Here is a 19,744-nt window from a genome sequence, read left to right on the forward strand (position 1 = left end):
TAACGTGGCAGATTTATGTGTCAGACCTTCCCTTCTTTTGTATCCCCCTCCAAGGAAAACATCCCTTCCCCCTTCACAACAACATGACCTACCTCCATGCACAACAAAGTCGCAAAACGCCCCCAACGGTTTTAATTGCTCCGTAATAGTGATATCCTTGAAGAACCCCACAAAGTGGAAAGTACACGTACTTACTTTCTGATTTCCAGAATTCAGCTATTCTGCTAAACGTTAATAGCCGTCGTTCCAAATTCTCTTTCAGTTACGAACTGACTTGCTGACGCTTGCAAGCGTTACATTGACAGAATGTGAAAAGTAAGTTTCTAAATGTTTCCTTTATTCTACAAAAATGATCAGAACTAAAAAAAAAAAATATCTCAGATATCTAAAAGACGGATTTACAGCAGAATAAATCAACGTATATTATCGGATTCGTCAGAAGATGAAGTAGTATTTAATTATGAAAAAGGACTGTGTCGAATTTTCGCGCTAGCGAATATTCTTTAAGTTCCATTTCAAACTGTGATTCGAAATATGAACTTTTATGTCTCAAGAAGAACTGACTGATGACGATTACCAAAACGATTATCCCATTTTAAGGAATATTCCAAATATAGGACTAATAAATATTCCGTTAGACTTTATGTCCCTTGTGTGCTTAGGAGTAGTACAAAAAATGATTACTATTAGGATAGGAGGAGGCACCTTACAAGCACGATTACCACATAAAAATGTTGAACTAATTTTTTTTTTAAAATGACCAGTTTTTAAAGCCTTATGTACCAATTGAATTAGCAAGAAAACCAAGGAACCAACTCTAAAAGAATTGAAACACTGGAAAGCTACAAAATACGGTCAATTTTTACTGTACACTAGCCCACTTATTTTTATTGTATTTATTTTTTTTTTAATTTAACAAAAAGCTACATGATCATTTTTTACTACTTCATATTTCGATTAGACTCTTATGTAAAATACAGAATCAGACGGCAATTGTCTGATTGTGAAATGCGCACAGTCTCTATTAAAACTCTTCGTAGTAAATTTTGGGCTTTATTATGAAAAACAGTATATTGCTCATAATGTTCACGGCCTACTGCATATTTGCGAAGATGTAAAAATGTTTGGGCCGTTAGATAATTACAGTGCATTTGAATTTGAAAGCTATATATCTTCTATTAAAAAATTGATTAGAAAATCTTCCGCTCCATAATGATTCAATCAACATAACCGACTTAAGTTCAGAATTTCAAAATTTACACACATCTGGTCCACTACTTAAAGGTTATTAAATGCTTAATTTTATTATTGAATTTTGAATACAAATTAACTGAAGTCAGAACTGAATTTGTAGAATAATTTAATTATGAATATATCGAAGAATTCAGTTTTGGGCTATTGAATGGTTAAAAATGATCGAAATATTTTTAATACTTTAAAGCAAAATTTTCTCTTATAATATTTTGTATTAATAATTCATTTCAAGTCTCTTGCTAAGTTTTAGATATATTTACAAATTATTAAATAAATTGAAATTCAAATTAGAAAATAAATTGTATAAATATTCTTAACATTTCTTATTTTTCCATAGTAACCACAGATGGAGGACCTGAGACTGTCTGTGGAAAATAAGCAAGTTTCAGGTTATCACAACACCTTCACACACTTTCACTGGAATATAAAGAAGATTTCTGGGGATATACTGGGATGTAACATTAAGCAGTTGAGAGTATGTATTTAAGAGGTTAAAGGGATATTGTAACTAGTATTTCAAATCCTGATAACATCCCATACGCTGTCGGTGGGACCTAGATAGGATGTCCTAAGGATATACTGGGATGTGACATTAAGCACTAGGGAGGATGAGTTTAGGAGGAAACTGAGTTATTACGCGATGTCCTGAGGATGTAGTAAGTAGGACTTTAGATCCTAATAACATCCCATACGCTGTCGATGAGACATAGATAGGATGTTTTTAGGATATAATGGGATGTGTTTAGGAGGTTAGTGGGATATCCCGGGATGTCCTGAGGATGTAGTAAGTAGGAGTTCATATCCTAATAACATCCCGCACGCTGTCAATGGGACTTAGTTAGGATGTCCTGAGGATATCCCGGGATGTGACATTAAGCACTTGGGAGGAAGTGTTTAGGAGGTTCGCGGGATATTCCGGGATGTCCTGAGGATGTGCGCATATCCCGCGAGCAACATCCTCGGGATACCCCAAGGATGTTTTTGTGCTATGTGGGATATACTCGTATATCAGATTTATGTATAGCATCATTCTAACATAGGTATTTTGACATAAAATCGGACTTTTCCTGAAATGACATGCCATTTTTTTTTTTTCATATTTCGATTCTACGACTCAAATTATGCCTAAATAATAAGTTTTGTAAACTTTGATGCGAAATTTACAGAGAAATTCCAAAATTTATCTTGGCGTATTTTTTTTTTCAGTTTACGCCAAGAGTAATTTACTTGGAGAACTTTTTAATGTATAGCAACCTATTTTCCTTTTCTTTCTTTCATTGCGGATGAGCGGGAAAAAAGTCAACATTCAGACTTTCAAATGATTTTAACAAAGTGCGTAAACCGCATTTGGCGTTATTATTGCTCAAAAACAAGATGCCAAATTTCAAAACTCTCAAATATGTAAATTCATGTATATCTTTGAAAATTTTGTAAAAAACTCTAATTTTTTGCAGGTGTGCCTAGAAACACATCTGCTTTAAGATGATGATAAAAATTTTATAGGCTATAATACAAAAACCTTTTCGAAAAACTTATAAAGAATACTTAAAAATACAAATTTTTAAAATAAATCATAAAAAAATGTGAGAAATTATATTTGGATTAAGCCTAAATTTCGAATTCTGGAAGAAGGAATCAAGTAAGTTAAAAAAAAATCAATAAATATACATCAAATTCAATTAACATTGACGAGCTAAAATTTGGAGAGCTAATTTTTAATAACTATTCTTGCGAATTTTTAACAAAATTTGGCATTTTGGCATAATTTGAGTCGTAGAATCAAAATATGGAAAACAAATTGGTATGTCATTTCAGAAAAAGTCCGATTTTGTGTCAAAACACCTATATTAGGACTGTATTATATATAAATCTAATATATATCCTAAGTCGCGAAGTATCGTAGTGTACAGTATTACTTTTAATTTTAGTTAGAAAAGTATTTTTTTTTTTTTTTTTTTTTTCCATGTTTAGATTTACAATATTACTTTTCATTAACTGAGTGATATTTTAACCAAATCTATCTTTACACTTACTCAGTGTTCAAAGTAGTCATCCAAAATCATATATTTCTTAATTTACACATATTTTTAACTCGTTCAAACAATGAAAGTACGCTTCATTAAATCGTATCATACAATCTCTGAAATTTGTTGTCTGACAACCCTTAAATATTTCTTTTAGTACTTTTTTTCAATATTTATAAGGAGAATTTGCATAAATATTTTTAAATTATACGACTTACTTGGGTGTATGAAACCTGACTGTACACAGAACACACACGCACTCACATGTATACATACAAAAACTTTACTGTATTGAAGATTAGCAGCCTCCTTACTTTTATATCTTGCTAGTTTAACTCATATTGAAATCACTAAATGTCATTCCACTAGATGACAAACTTGAAAATTTAACGCCATGCCTGCTACAGGTAAACCCAAAAAACAATTTCTATGAAAAACATTTAACTGTATTTACATGATTACATGCGGTACTTGACATATTAAATATATAGGACAGACTAAAAACAATCTTAACTTTCGAATCAATAACCATAGAGCTCAAATCAAAAAATTCAACGCACAAAAAAATAACATTAAAATAAATACACCATCACAACTTAATACAGTAGAATTAGAACACTTTAAACACCATGACTTCAACTCTATTCAACTTCAGATCTAGATATAATACCCAATCACAAAACACGAATTTTTCAGGAATCTCTCTATATACTAAAACAACGTTCACTTTATCCATATGGACTTAACACTTATATACATAGTCATAGAGATACTTCTAAGAAGTCTATTTTCAGCCAATTTAAACTCTACAGCATCAAAACGCAGAGAGGAAAAAGAGGAAGCAAAATAAAAAATAATGCGAGATTTTTATCCACTTTGGATACACTTGCATTGAAAAAACAATTGAAATGTTTTTTTGACTCAGACTGCTTTCCCAAGAAACTTCTCAACTGGTTACACTCCTGTACTAATAAATTCCTTATCAAACTAAAAAAATTCATTCAAGAAAGCTACGACGACATACAAATCATTAAAGACATGATTCTTGATTTTAGTCTTTTCAGACTCTCTAATAGTCTCACTCAACGCAAAACTTATTTTAAAGTCAATTTTCTGCATCCGCAGTTTGACAATATTCATTTCTCAAGAATCATCAGAGATTGTAAAGATTACTTCCCCGCAGTTGACACTATACCAATGATTGCATTTAAATATCAAAGGACCTTAAGCAACTTGCTTACTAACCACCATGAAATAGATGAAACTGCAGAATGACATTGTAAGACACCAATTTACAGCAATTACGTAGATTCTCATCACCAGCACATAATTACTGGCAACCTGAATATCATACAAAACCATCAACTAAAAACACTAATGAGTTATGGTACAAAATTTAGACCAGTCAGAAACATGACTACAAATTACTGTTACAAGACTTTCGAAAACTACATCAACGAATTTATAGTTAAAGCAAGCTATCAACTGAATTTTCCCATAGATACCTTCTTAAAATGGAAAGCTAAAATTCTTCAACGCATATCCACAGAAATCAGTCACCTCAAATTTAAAAGTACACTGAACTGGTCGCAACTTACATCTGATATTAGTAAATTAAAACAGCTTTTTACTATTACAAAAATAGATAAAGCAACTAATAACTTTAGCATTATATGAAAACAATTCTACACTGAGATTATTCATAAAGAACTTCTCAACGCAACTACTTATCAATCAGCCAACCTTACAGAAACATCTATAATAAACAGGATTAAAACTTTTCATAAGAAACTCAATATTACTTTCAATGCAAACTACAACAGATTTACTAATCTTTATGCGATTCCCAAATTCCATAAAACACCATTAAAATTTAGATTTATAGCTAATGGAACTAATAATTACAAGAAAAATATAGACTATTATTTTTCAATTCAACTTAATAAAATCTGTAAATTTATTTTCAATGATTGTAACACTAATCATAACTATTGCTGGATCATTCATAATAACACTCCTGTCATTAATACCATTCATACCATTAACATCCAAAACATTAACTGCTATGATTTTGAAAACTTATATACCTCACTTCCTCTAGAAGAAATCTATACCAGTCTACTTGATCTACCAAAACTTTTCCCTAATATACTCAATATCATGACTCTTGACAAATGGAAAACCTACCTAAAATGCACACTTTTTCATAACTACATCAAGTTTCAAAATCAACTTTTTAAACAAGTCAGAGGATTGCCAATGGGCTTACATTCCAGCACCTCGATCTGTAATATCTTTTTATTTGTCAAAGAATTTAACTTCCAAAAAAATATACAACCACAAGAGTTAAATTACTACAAACACACCTACAGATTTATTGATGACCTTATTACAATTAATAATTTTGGTAAAATTGAAAACTCCGACATTTATCCGAATTGTCTTAAACTTAATAAAACTAATAATTCACAAAATAGCATAGACTTTCTAGATCTTCAAATCATTAACTACAAAAAAATTTTACTATTTGACAAAACAAGAAACTTCAATTTCAATACTAACAAATTAATAAATTGGAACTCCAACATATCCAAAAAAGTAATTAACAATACTATAATTAATCAAATACAACGAATTAAAACTATATGCACAGATACAATAGATTTACAACGCGAAATTTTGATCCTTATCAAAATTCTCAAAAATAATCTAATTCCCTTTCAATTTATCAACCATTGCCTTAAAAGAGCAGGTGTTAAATACTCACTCTAAATCATTTAACTGATAGGGATATGATAATTTATTCCTAAACCTGAGAAGGCGGTATAAGTTGGATGACTGTCAGTTGAAAGATTTGTATATAGTGTAATTACTCAATTGTATATATTGTAAAAAGCTAATTGTCTTCAGACATATACTGTTACTATACTGTTACTAAAAAAATGGGCCTATTTCCTGCCTTTAGACTGTCTACTAGCTCTTGGACAGCGAAAATGCCTTTTTCCTTTCTTAAATTCTTAATCATTGCGACACGACAATTAGCCAGAAATTAATTAATTTCCATTCACTAGTATTTTTAAAAAAATTCTCAACAGACGGTCTCTCTCAGATAAGAACTCCACAAAATACATCCCTCAAGAATTCCAAGTCCCACCCACTACCATAAATTTCTTCACCCAAGTCTTACCGACTGATATAATTCAAAGCCCCTACTGCCGCTAAGAATTTTCGGACACCCTACACTTCTGAGTCAGACACGAAGAGAACACATTGCCAACTCCCCCACTAGAAAGAATGTAAGTTACTTAATACCTTTCTGGCCTTTATATCTTCATGTACATTCACTGATCTTATTTATATTATTTTCTATTTTATTTTTATATTATTTTTATATTATTTTTATGTTCTCTTTGATTTGTTTTTACAAAGTTTGCATTATTTATCTTTTTTATAATCTTCTATGTTTATTTCAACTTTACTTTGATTTCGATTTCATAATGACAATTTCCAATGTTTAATTTCTACAAATAATATAGTACTCAAATACATAAAGATGATAGTGTCGGGGACGGTTACTCGAGTTTTACAGGATTTCTCTACAGTAATTGATTTTTACTCCAAATTGAATTGACTAAAATGCTTCATGAGAATAAGTTCTTTGAGTAACAACTATTCGCGGAAATATTTGGCCTGACTAGAATTGCCGGTTTGGCTTTAACTTATAACTCGAGTAAAGACGAAACACTTTCATATTTACGTATTTTTATCAATTATTGATCATTGAACGGGAGTTGGTTTGTTCCCCTTGAAAAGTCAACTAATTTCCGATCAATGACAATAATTACATGTTTTAATTTTTACTTTTACAATTGTAATATTATTCTTCGTGATGATTTAACTCCAGTCCCCGTTAAAACATTATTAACATTTTGCTTTCAAATTACTTCAAAACATCTTTCAAAATATAACTTACCAGTATGGATGCACACTTTTAAAATAACTCTACTTTAATTAAACTTAGGAGATAATATAATCAATTAATCAATACTGTTTAGGAAATAAATTATTATTAACTAACTTTGCAGCAATTGCGCAAGTAATAATAACTTGTATTCGCACTAAATGGATTTAAGTTCATACAATATTAATAATTAAATAGTATATATATATGTATTTATTTATTTTTGTAAATAATATATATATTTTTTTATTTGACAAATATAAATAAGTTTTCATAATCAAAACCACCGACTCTAATTGCACAAAAGTTTGATTTTAATGAATGTGATGACTGTTCTTGATGTAATGACGTAATTGTTTAATATTTGGCATAATATTGCTTAATTTAATTTTTGAATCACCTCCTCCTTCCCTGTTTTCCATTCTAGTTTTACGTTCCGCGTATTTTTTATCCTTTGTTCATGCATTTTGCTTTCTTATATTTGCACTTATTGAATCAAAAAATTATATATTTTAAAAAATTACTGATTTTCAAAATATTAAATTAATTTTTGTGCATTATTTCCTTTATATTTGTTTTATAATTCCACCTTTCTCTATGATACGGCTTTATATCGGCAAATAATTAATTATTAATTTTGTTAATAATTTTTATATTCAATGAAATCTTTATTATGCTGATGAGTTGCCAGTACATGCTCCATTATCGACCCCTTGATCATCGTTAACCCCCATTAAAATTCCATCGACCCCCATGTGATCAATACCGACCCGTTGCAAAACTCTGAACTAGTGTTTTACACTTCTGACAGGTGCTTAAAAACTGTCTATTTTTTATTTTTACAATTTATTTAATATGTAAGATTAAAGAAACTAAAACTACCTTCAACCACATTAATACTTTGGTTTGCCAATTTACTTATAGAAGATATTAATTGTACAGAATATTTCTTTTTTAATGTAAATTTTCCATAAACATACTTACTGCACATTTTTTGCTACAAATATTCAGTCGGTTATTACATAGCTATTCTAATACTACAGACAGTCTTCAGGTTACGACGGTCCTACTTACGACGACTTCCTTTTTACGCCGGCCAAAAACAAGTATTAAAAATCTTCTGATTTAAGTTTACCGTTACATACACGCGTCACTTATATATATATATATATATATATATATATATATATGCGCAATGAATCGTTTAAATGAATAACAATTACTCATATGTTATTTTCAATTAAATCAGTTGTATATTTTGGAATTTTTGTTTATGTTAATTATTTTAAAGGAATAGATGTATAATTTTATAAAATATGTCCGCATGGGAAAACTTAACATCGTAGGTTGAGAAGCGTCACCCTAATAATAGGGCTGTGGCTATGCGCGCTATTAACTATAATTCTGTCTTATTTTCTCCAAATTAAAAACAAATATTTATTAAACAACTTTTTTGGACAACAAGAGTATTATAAATAATAATTTATATTTTAAATTTGTTTGAGTATTCTTTTTTGGAATGGAACGCTTTATCCTGGTTTAAAAAAAAAAAAAAAAAAAAATGTTTCGCGTTACAAGTAGGATTTGGAAACCAAATATGGTTGTTAAGACAGGTTCAATTGTACTGCCAACCATAATTGGTGGGGAGAGAGGGCATTCATTTAAGTGTTTTTATCGCAAGAAATTTTTACGAAATTATCATGCGCACGTTTTTTAAAAATTCGTCGTATTTTATAGAACAATCGTTTTCTAATGATATCAGTATCTTGAAATCATATATGTTTGTTAATTTTAAGAATACCCAACCATGGCAACGCTAAACACTTATTCTATAAAATATCTCGGTATCTATCTGACGGATCTAATTGAGATTTGAAACAATGGTTTTAACTTGAGTGACAAACTTGAGTTTAACCTAAGTGCCTAGCACTTTCTTTGTAGAAAAATACATTTAAAGATTATTCTTTATGATGTACATTAACTTACAATATTTAGCGATTCCGTACAGTGCGTCTGCGCGCTGCTGAAATACGATAGTCCTATTAAATAAGGAACGTCTTGTTAATGTGATGTTTGAGTATCTTAATTTATTTATGTGAAAGAAAATTTCGGTGAAAGAAGAAATATTTCAAGTCACGTTTATGATTCTGAACTGTTTAACATTAATCACTCATATAAATCTAATTAAATATATAATAGATATCATAATCTAGACTAGAGGTAGTTTCAGTGCTGTTTGTCTTAGCAGGGAGAATAGTGTAAACACTGTAAAATAGTATAGTGTTCAAGCTGTATTAAAAAGTGCGCAATATTACCGTTTGTGATTTGACACTTGAACAATGATTATCTACTGATGCGAGTTTTAGCTCAATGCCTAACTCAAGAAAAAATGTCATCAATCATTTTTACTGAGTATATAATTAGATAACATAACTATTCAACATTAGAGCGTCATTAAATGTATAATCTATTTTCGATTACTATTATAATACGCTCATAATCTCTCTTATGACAATAAAAAACTTGTTTTATTTTCTCGATTAATTGCTATGATGAAAAAAATCGGAGAATGTAACTTCGAATTAGTTTTTGCGCTTGGAGAAGCAGTGCCAAATGCAAATATACAATACATTAATACTTTTAGTTGAAAAGAATATAATGAATTTTGATTTTCCTGTATTGGTATAATTTATACAAAAATGATTATTCGTAAAATTAACTTAGTTCTAGCGATTTTCGTCTAGAATAGGTGAAATCCATATATAAGTATACACTGGTGTGCAAAAATTAAGAACGAGACGGTTTTTTCAATATAACTTTGTACAAAAGCTTTCCAAATCAACACATTTAATACCGTAAGATCTCCAATACGTAAAGACATGGGTAATGTAAGCAACACTTACTAAAAGAGAAGTCAGAGGGATAAAAAGCTTTATTGAAAAAGTAGCATGGAGCGCAATGCGACTGAAGGCCGAAACATCCCTGTGATGGGTGTCCAGCAAGAAACATCCGGTCTTTAATAGGGGATATGATCTCCCCTGACTGCTAGGCAGGTTTCACAGCGTCTGCCCATGCTGAGAATGAGGGTGTCAATGAATTGTTGAGGCATTGCTGCCCATTCGTCTTGCAGCGCCAATCGAAGCTCCGGAATCGTTACTGGTGGTAAGGTACGAGCTGCCAAGCGTCTGCCTAGAAAATTCCTTACATGCTCGATGGGATTGAGATCCGGAGATCGTGCCGGCCAATCCATACGTTCTATATCCTCACTCTCTAAGAGCTGTTCGGCAGCTACTGTGTGATGACATGGTGCATTGTCGTCCATGAAAAGGAACTGCGGACCCATAGCGCCTCTAAAAAGACGCACATATGGAAGAAGAATCTCGTTACAATAACGGGTCCCGTTGACTGAACCTGCGTCGAAGATGTGAAAGTCTGTACTACTACCAAGCATGCTGTTTCCCCAAACGGGAACACCACCTCCATACCTGTCCCTTTCAATGATGTTCGAGGGATGATTGCGGCTTCCCCGCTCTCTCCAGATGAGTATGCGATGAGAATCGCTACTCAGACTGAATCTGCTCTCATCTGTAAAGAGTACTCGTCCCCATTCATTGTCTCTCCAATTCCGGTGTTCCCGGCACCACAGAGAACGCCTTCTCCGATGGGCAGGCGTTAGAGGTACACACCGTACAGGGCGTCGTGCAAACAGACCACCACCGTGCAGTCTTCTGGCCACGGTAAAACGCGATATCGGTCGTCCAGTCGCCTTTGTCGTGTGCCTAGCGATTTCTCCCGATGTCTGCCGCCTGTTTCTTCTGGCCTGTAAGGCAATATATCGGTCATCTGCGGGTGTGGTTCCTCGTGGACGATCACTACTAAACCCCCGGATAGCTATTCCTGTAGTTTGAAATTGTCTCCAAAGTCGTGAAACGATGCTGTGAGCAATTCCGAACTCTCCAGCCACACTTGTCGCACTGCGGCCTTCCTCCAACTTCCCAATGATTCGACCTCGGGTAAAAGCATCCAGATGTCATCTAACAGATTGATTATTCGCCATTTCTCGCTGAGGCAGCAACTCGGTGTGATTTTAGCTGCTATACGGCGTGCAATCTCTTTGCCAGAAATACTGATCTTACACTGACAACATGCTTTATACTACTCAGACACTCCCCCATTACGTCTACCTGCATATCTGCGCATGTGCTACCGTACCTCACCTTACTTAATCTCCTGACTGGTCTTTCTGTCCGCTCTGCCTCTTCGTTCAGCTGATATGCTAATTTTTCGACTTCGTCCTTAATTTTTGCACACCAGTGTATTTACAGTGGCTCACGTTTGTTTTCAGGGCCTGCATTTTTTAAATCTACTTGTGTAGATCTTATTATAGATACTGAAACATTGGCTTTAACCTTTTTCCAATACATAATTTTCTCTCTAAACTGTTGTCGCAAAATAAATATCATTAAAATATTATGTGTCGTAAAATAATTTATTCTAGAAGTATCAATCAGTAATTCACGGAAAATTAGAAGCTCGAAAATTTTGTTGAGATGTTTTGGAAGAAGATGGTTTTCATAATTTTTGGTTTTAAATGAAAATTCATTACAAGAATCATGATTTACATTGGAAATTATTACTTCTTTAGCAAAATATGTTAACAGTTCCATATCTGATGTGAACATGCAAGACGCTACAAATTAAAGACAAGTTCTGTCCGAAATTTGACTACTCATGATTTTTAAATCTGATAAAAGTAGTCAACATATTAAAAAAATTCCTTGACGCAAAGCATTCAACTATATTTGATGCATTAAAAAGATAGAAACATAGTGCATGCATAGTATGTGTATGCAAGCAAATTGTTTATAAATGTTACTTGAGCTTATAATTCTCAATCTATTTATGAAAGTATTAGCAAAGATGTCCTCGACTTATTCGCCTGAATCAACTTAACGGCGGGACTTCTGGAATATCACTCTTTACAAGTCGAGGACTTTATTGCAATATCCAGTCTGAGCTTTGATAGGAACTATTAGATGCACACAAGAATTGCTTCGTTATTATCCAAAATAAAGTTTTTTTTCCTTAAAGTTTGATAGTTGCTTCATTTTTTTATAATCCGTTGTATAGTCATTAGGTTATTTTGAAGAAGGAGACATGAAAAATAAGCAATCATTTGAATTTGTCTCAAACCTGATGAGCAATCAGAATGAGTCCTGATGAGTCCTCGCAGGGACTCAAACCTGGACCTTTTGAATACGCGCTAGGTGTGCTACCGTTACAGCATGAAGGCATTCAAAAAGGAGAAAATGCCTGATGTACTCACTTCTTTGAAAGGGCTGCTGGAGATTAGAGAACCCAATCGCCTAATCCTAGTGGTGAAGAATCATTCTCCTCCACCTTTGTACCTCGGGTGCCACTGTAGAGCCATTAGGACTTTTGAAGCAGGGAACATATAAAAAAAAAAAAAAAATGAGCAATAACCTCGCCAGGACTCAAACCTGGACCTCTCGAATACTCGCTGAGGAAGAAAATGCCAGAAAGGAGGGAGAAAATGCCTTATGCCGTATCAACAGCAATTTTCGTTTATATACTGTTTAATATGTCCGGTAACTCTGCGTTTCTTATAAGGCTTTCTATAATAATCTACCTGTAATATAGGAAAACAGTTTGCATAAGTATATGTGGGATAGGCATCGTTCATTATAATCGGATGATGTGACAAGCTGTGAGAATAAATCTTTTACTTTTTCCGATGATTGAAGTCAGACGATTCCGCCATTAAGACGATGACGCGACTAAAAGATGTTTGCATCTAAAAAGACGATTCCTTCTCTTCATCTGTAAATAATCTCATCTATTTCCTTCTACGTATGTAATTACTTTGTAGTTTGTAGCAACTATTCATGTTTCATTAAATATCCAAGTTATTTGTAAATCGGACTAGTTTATTAGCCCCTAGACAGCCACATCGGAAGTAAGTTTACGAAGATCATATTCCTAGACAGTAAATACCGATCCTACATATATTTTATTATGAAACTAAACGTGGAAATTTCCTGATTTTTCTTTATATCCAAAGAATGGTAATTACATTTCAAAAATAAAATTTTAGCTCATTGTTTCAAATGTAGAACTCTACCATTTGACAACGAGATTGAAATTCACTGGAATACCCAAATGTGTTATATTGCAAGTGGTGTTAACTAACAAAACTATAGCGAAATATAGTTATATGAATATATTTACAGTGGCTCACATTTGTTTTATGGCTCCTGCCCTTTTTACAACTAACTGTGTAGATATTATTATAAACATTGAAACACTGACTTCAACCTTTTTCCCAATATACTATTTTTAGTGAATAAATATTTTTAGTCAAATAGAGCTGGTAATAAGTCAATAATTATTATATTTTATATAGGACGCGAATAAGCGCATTTCAGAGCAAATCTTCGTGACAGGCATAGTATAAATGAATTCGTGTTTCATTAATTCTTTTTTCAATATAGTCTATGGCCTGTGAAGAAGTATGAAATTATTAACCTATCATATTGATGAACTTTGATATATTTTGGTTTTATCAAAAGCAGATATTTAAATTGAGAATAGGGAATGGAATGTAAATTTGAATCTACTACAGTCCTTTTCTAATCCAATAAAAGTAACTTAAATTTGAATAACGATACCTTAATAACATCCGTCATTGCAAAACGAAAATCTCAAATTTCTCATTTTGGCAGATTTGATAAGAAAATAATTTCACTAACACTTCGTCATCACATATCTTAGAATTCATCTTACTTGATTTATTGTTGCTGCTGTCGTATACATATTACATGGAACAATGGTTGCCAGAGCCTACTCCAAAAAGAGGTTTGACTTCTATTTTCCACCCCCAATTTTGAGGAAGAGCACCCCGTGGGGGGAATCCGGGGATCCCCACCCCTCTCCGTATCGTAGTAGGCTTCCCTAGCCACTATACTCTTGTACCCAGTGTAGTGTTGCTCTTGTAGCCCACTATACTGGGCGACTCTTGAATTATTGCCTTTCGAAAATAAATTACTAAAATTGAATGTGCTGCAGAGCAAAACAGTAAATTATATGTACAGTATGTATAGTAATAATAAACAGGTAACATGAAAGTAATCCTGATAAAAGCTGAGAAGAATAATTAGCCCCAGTACGGTTATTAATTTCGTTTTGGCATTTTGCGTCGTCCACTTTAAAAAGGCGTTTCCCTTTTCAAATTGTTGCCATAAAATATTAGCGCCCTGCATTACATTTAAAGAAATTAAATAATGAAGAACTTGCATGAATGTATGTATGTTTCTTGCATTATAAAAAAACAATGGCACCTAGAGACATCAAATTTTGAATAAACTAGTCCTCCACTCGAATATGGGCATCTGGAAACCCAAATTTGGAATACGGAATTTGTTTTATTACCTATTTCATATTTTGTAAAACTTAAACGAATTTTTGATTAACAAACTCAACAATTTTAATGTGTTCCGTTAACATTAACATCGCTTGCATCTTTAAGTACGGATATTTTATGCACAATGTTTCGTTACATTTCTTATTGGTATCGTGTTAGTAGCACAGCAACGCAAAGACGTTACTATGTCCTAAGAGTATTTTGCGTCGAATGATTTTGAATATCTGTATCACTTTCCAAATCCCATTTTAAATGCCGCCATGATGAAGAAAAAAAAAAAAAAAAAAGGCCCCAATGGGCATAATATAAAATCTGAAAGCTTTCAGATTTTTTTTTTATTCTTTTAATTAAATTTTACTTTCTTTTTGTGTTTTTATGTAAATAAGTTAATATTCTGCCTGCATTATTTGATGCTGCACGTGTATTAGCTTTTTTACGTAGTCAGCTTTTCCATGTCAACAGTTTAATGCAATTTTGCTCTTCTGTTTAACACATGCGAAGGAGTTACGTACTATGCGACAACGCTGCCGCGCACTTCGCCGGAAAATCCGTAGCAGCCCACCAGAGGAGAAAGAAGCAAGACTACTACAATTCCAACAAGCAAGAGCAATGTACAAGAGGAATATTCTGCCTGCTAAATGCTGAAGCTGACAGCAATACTGTATAACCAACTCTGAACCCTACGGAACTCTGTACAAGATAGCGACAAGCAAAGTCTTCACCCCCTGTCAAATTTACTTTCAGCTCATCTCCTCTGCCACAGAAAATGCTACATTCTCTACCTTCAGCACTATCATAGATGCTATCTTTCCTACAGACGATGCTTCCAGCGACACAGATTCCCAATCTCGAATTCGGCACGACTCTACAGTCCCAGCAATATCAAACGACGTGCCCTTCATTAATAAGGAATTAAAGACCACCTTCCACTGTCTTCCTAAGAAACGAGTTCCAGGACCGGACGGTCTTGACTACAATATTATCAAGATAGCATTTCTGTCTCACCCAGCTTTTTTTTTTTACTTACTTTAACAAACTTCTAGCATTTCATCCCTTTCCGAAAGCTATTAAATCCGAACAAGTTGTCTTTTTCGTTAAGAAGAATAAAGATACAACAGTCCCCTCCTCTTTACGGCTCATCTGTGTTCTTTCTGCCCTAGGGAAGACTTACGAGAGGCTGCTCGTGAGTAGATTAAAACACCACATAGAAAACACAAATTACTTAAGTCCATGCCAATTTGGATTCAGAGCAGGGAAATCCACTACCCATGCACTAGCAGAACTCCAAGCCGCAATTCAAAACAACAGAGAGAAGAAACAGCACTCAGCTGTCATCTCCCTAGATCTAAAGGGAGCTTTTGACTCTCTATCATGGCCTGCTATCAAGCAGGCACTAAGAGATGCCCATTGTCCTGCTAATCTACATAAGACCTTTTGCAATTATCTTGCAGACAGAGAATTTCTCATCTCTACTAATAATGGCATAATACGACGACCGCAAGTCAGAGGCTGCCCTCAAGGTTCATGTGCAGGCCCAGTACTCTGGAACCTCACATTGAACCATGTGATCAGGCAGCCCTGGTCGTCAAATGCAAAACCGCAAAACCAGTTGTTTATGCAGATGACGCTACCTTTGTCATTAGCAGGAATACTCGCAACGAAATTGAGCAACGTGGCACGGATGTATGCACCATCTTCGCAAATCTATGCCACAGTATTAAATCCGAGACCAAATGCACAGCGCTGCTCATTCCTAAAAAAAGGAAAATCCAGTCAGGAAGCCATGTATTCCTATCAATGGAAAAAACATAAAATTTCGCAATGAGGTTAAATTACTAGGGCTTGTGTGGGATAAAGGACTTACCTGGTTATTTCACATAGCATACCTTAAAACAAAAACTCAAGCCATTGCAAACAAACTACGTCAACTGCAGGGTACCGCTTACGGAAGGAACCTTCATTTCCAAAAATTCACTTCCCCTTTTACTTTCAATTACTGTATAAAACAGTAATTGAAAAAATGGTTACCTACGCCGCCGATGCCATCTGGGCGTCACCAATGGGAGGACGCAAAGATAAACAGCTACTCTCAGTACAACGGCCATTTGCCCTCACCATAACTAGAGCCTTCCGAACAACATCCACAGAAGCGCTAAACGTTTTAGCCGGCCTGCTTCCACTCCACATCTACGTTGAGCATGAGGCAGTGCTAGCAAAGTTACTCCATCTGCAACAGGAAATTACCTACTATGGCTCCACATTCGCAACTACAGAGTTTGACCTACGATGTACTGCATTCCACACCCCTCCAGCAGACAGAAGGAAAGGCATCAAAGTCATACTGACACAGCACAGCGACTCAGAGCTGACCTCAACTATCTTCACAGATGTCTCAAAATCTGATGCAGGTGTAGGAAGTGCCTTAGTCCATCTCACTAACTCTGTACAGTCATATCACTGGAACGGGCACCTCGCGGAACATAACAGCGTCTTCCAGGCAGAGGCCTTAGTCTTGGAACAAGCAGTCCTCTATGCATTACACAGAATCTCCGAAATATACAAAATAATCTCGGACAGCCAATCTCTGCTACAAGCGATCCGTAATCCTTCACATTATTCACAACCAGTAAGGTCCATACAACAATTCTTCGCAACAACACGCATCTGAACATCACGCTTCATTGGACCTAGGCACATGCAGGGAATGAGCTCGCTGATTCTCTAGCCAAAGAAGCGGCTTTTAATATAGAGGCAACCCAGTGCTACTTCCCGGCATCAAGATCCTATCTTAAGCGCCGTATTCTGAACACTTCCCTACAAAAATGGCAAACGGAATGTGACAACAGCGACAAAGGGCGTCGTAACGTATGATTTTCTTCCAAAAGTCTGCATAAATAGACTTTACTCTGTAGCACAGCTAGATATATCAGTGGAGATGGCACATTCCCTGAGTATTTCTTCACCCGAGCCATCACGAATTCGGAGGCCTTTGTATTTGCGGAGCACAAGGAAGCCCTGACGACTATGTCACGGAATGTGCACTAACCGAAAGGTTCCATATCAGAATGCCTTCCACCAATATCAACCCATTCAGACGGTTTATATTGAGAACTCCAGCCCTACGCCAGAGAATCTACAACCACAACATCATTAACCTGCTAATGTCATCAGGACTGGATATTGTGGCCACGAACTAAGTAAGATCTATGTCAATTTTCTTCCTGAAACGTTTCCATGGCGTTTGTACGAGCAAATTTATTGTTTTACTCCACCAGCGACAGTGCCTACGAGTGCCACTAGTGCCAAAATTGCAGCAGTAAAAATTAATTAACTAATTAAGTAATTAAGCAGTGAGGTATATAAATATGCAAGCTTACATGAATTTATGTATTCAATGTAAACTACGATACATGCGTACTTTATGTAGCCAAGAATTGTTGTATATATATATATATGTCAACAACCATACTAAGTACTCATAACTAATGCATATAGGATAATGTAATCAACTATTCGAATGTTTTTATTGCAATCAATTATTTAAGTATATAACCAGTGTTTAAATGTATAAACGGTATTCATAACATAATTATGAATCTATTATGTTTTTATTGCAATCAAGTTTTCAAGTATTTAACCATTATTTAAATGTATAAACGGTATTCATAACATAATTATGTATCTATTATAACAACACATGTATGTACTCAAATAACGCAAGCCCCAAATAATGAATCTAAACAGGTCTAATGAATGGCTTACCGTAATCAGGCTGTCAAGTACATAATTAATGAATTCATGTAACTTTATCGTGTATCCAATGTATTAATGTATTTTATTGATGGATTATATTTCATGCATTTAAGAATTATGTATATATTATTAGTAGTATTTGTTGATGTATCTAAGAATTATGGCAACGTGCGCCCAAGAGCATCACCAACGCATTCTAACAGCTAATATTCATGCAGCTAACGCATTCATGTAACATCATCCAGGTCCCTGTTCGTTCATGCGACTTCACAAAAAAGCAAATGCATTCCCAAGGCAGGCCTCCTGGGACTCGGGAGCTGCCGGTACAAGATACTGGAAGGCATGGGACTAGACATCAGGTGTCCCCGTTTTCCGTCATTTATTTAACACATGCAAGGTTATAGAAGATGAATATTTTTTATTAGTTGAAATACACAGTCTGTAATTTCCTGATACTTTTTTATATATATTATTATTGATGCTGAAGTGAAATAAATTTCAAGACAGGTGTGATAGCATTTCTTTATTTTTATACAAACGGATACAGAAATTTTCGAACTCACGAAAGAATTAAAACTAACAAGAGTTGAACAAATATTGCGTGAGGAACTCAATAAAAGGTATTATTCACATACGTATTGATAGGTTAGAAATGTTAGTTTTTACTCTGAATGCGAAAATGTTCTCCCACTGAGCTAATGCTAACAATGATTTTGAATGATTGTTACGCGATTCCATACGCACTGTTCACGTATCTTTTGCACGTTATACAGTTAATGACAGTTTCCAAAAAATGTTTACAATGTTAAATGAAGATATAACATCTATTCTTAATCACAATTAAAAGTGTTGAAGTGTACCATACAGTCATTCGACTATTTGCAAAATTTGTTAACAAGGAAATTAAAAAAAGATAACAGATGTTATTATTCGTATTTCAAAGAATATAACCAAACAGGCGATCCCCGAAATGCTCGTGAAAATGAAACTATAATTCCGAAAGCAAGACAGCTCCAAACAGATTTAGCATCCTTTGAAGATCTTTATAAGTGCAAAAGATTACTTGCATTTGTTGAAAAGCCAAAAAGGATGAACAAAAGTGAACAGCGTATGAAGTCACCAGGCTTTCGCGATAAGATATTTTGAAAACTGAATCGTGGCTTCTTCAAAAATCGAATTCAAGATCTTTCATTTGCTAGTGGGGTGACTTGGCTGCTAGAACTTTTAATTATATATTATTATCAGAGAATATCGATTTATTTTACGGCATTTCGACAAAGCCAGGGATGCAAATAGATATAAAATATTCTT

Source organism: Stegodyphus dumicola, chromosome 4 (assembly GCF_044657685.1).
Source record: "Stegodyphus dumicola isolate Sdum_Otavi_A_Nest chromosome 4, ASM4465768v1".
NCBI lineage: Eukaryota > Metazoa > Arthropoda > Arachnida > Araneae > Eresidae > Stegodyphus > Stegodyphus dumicola.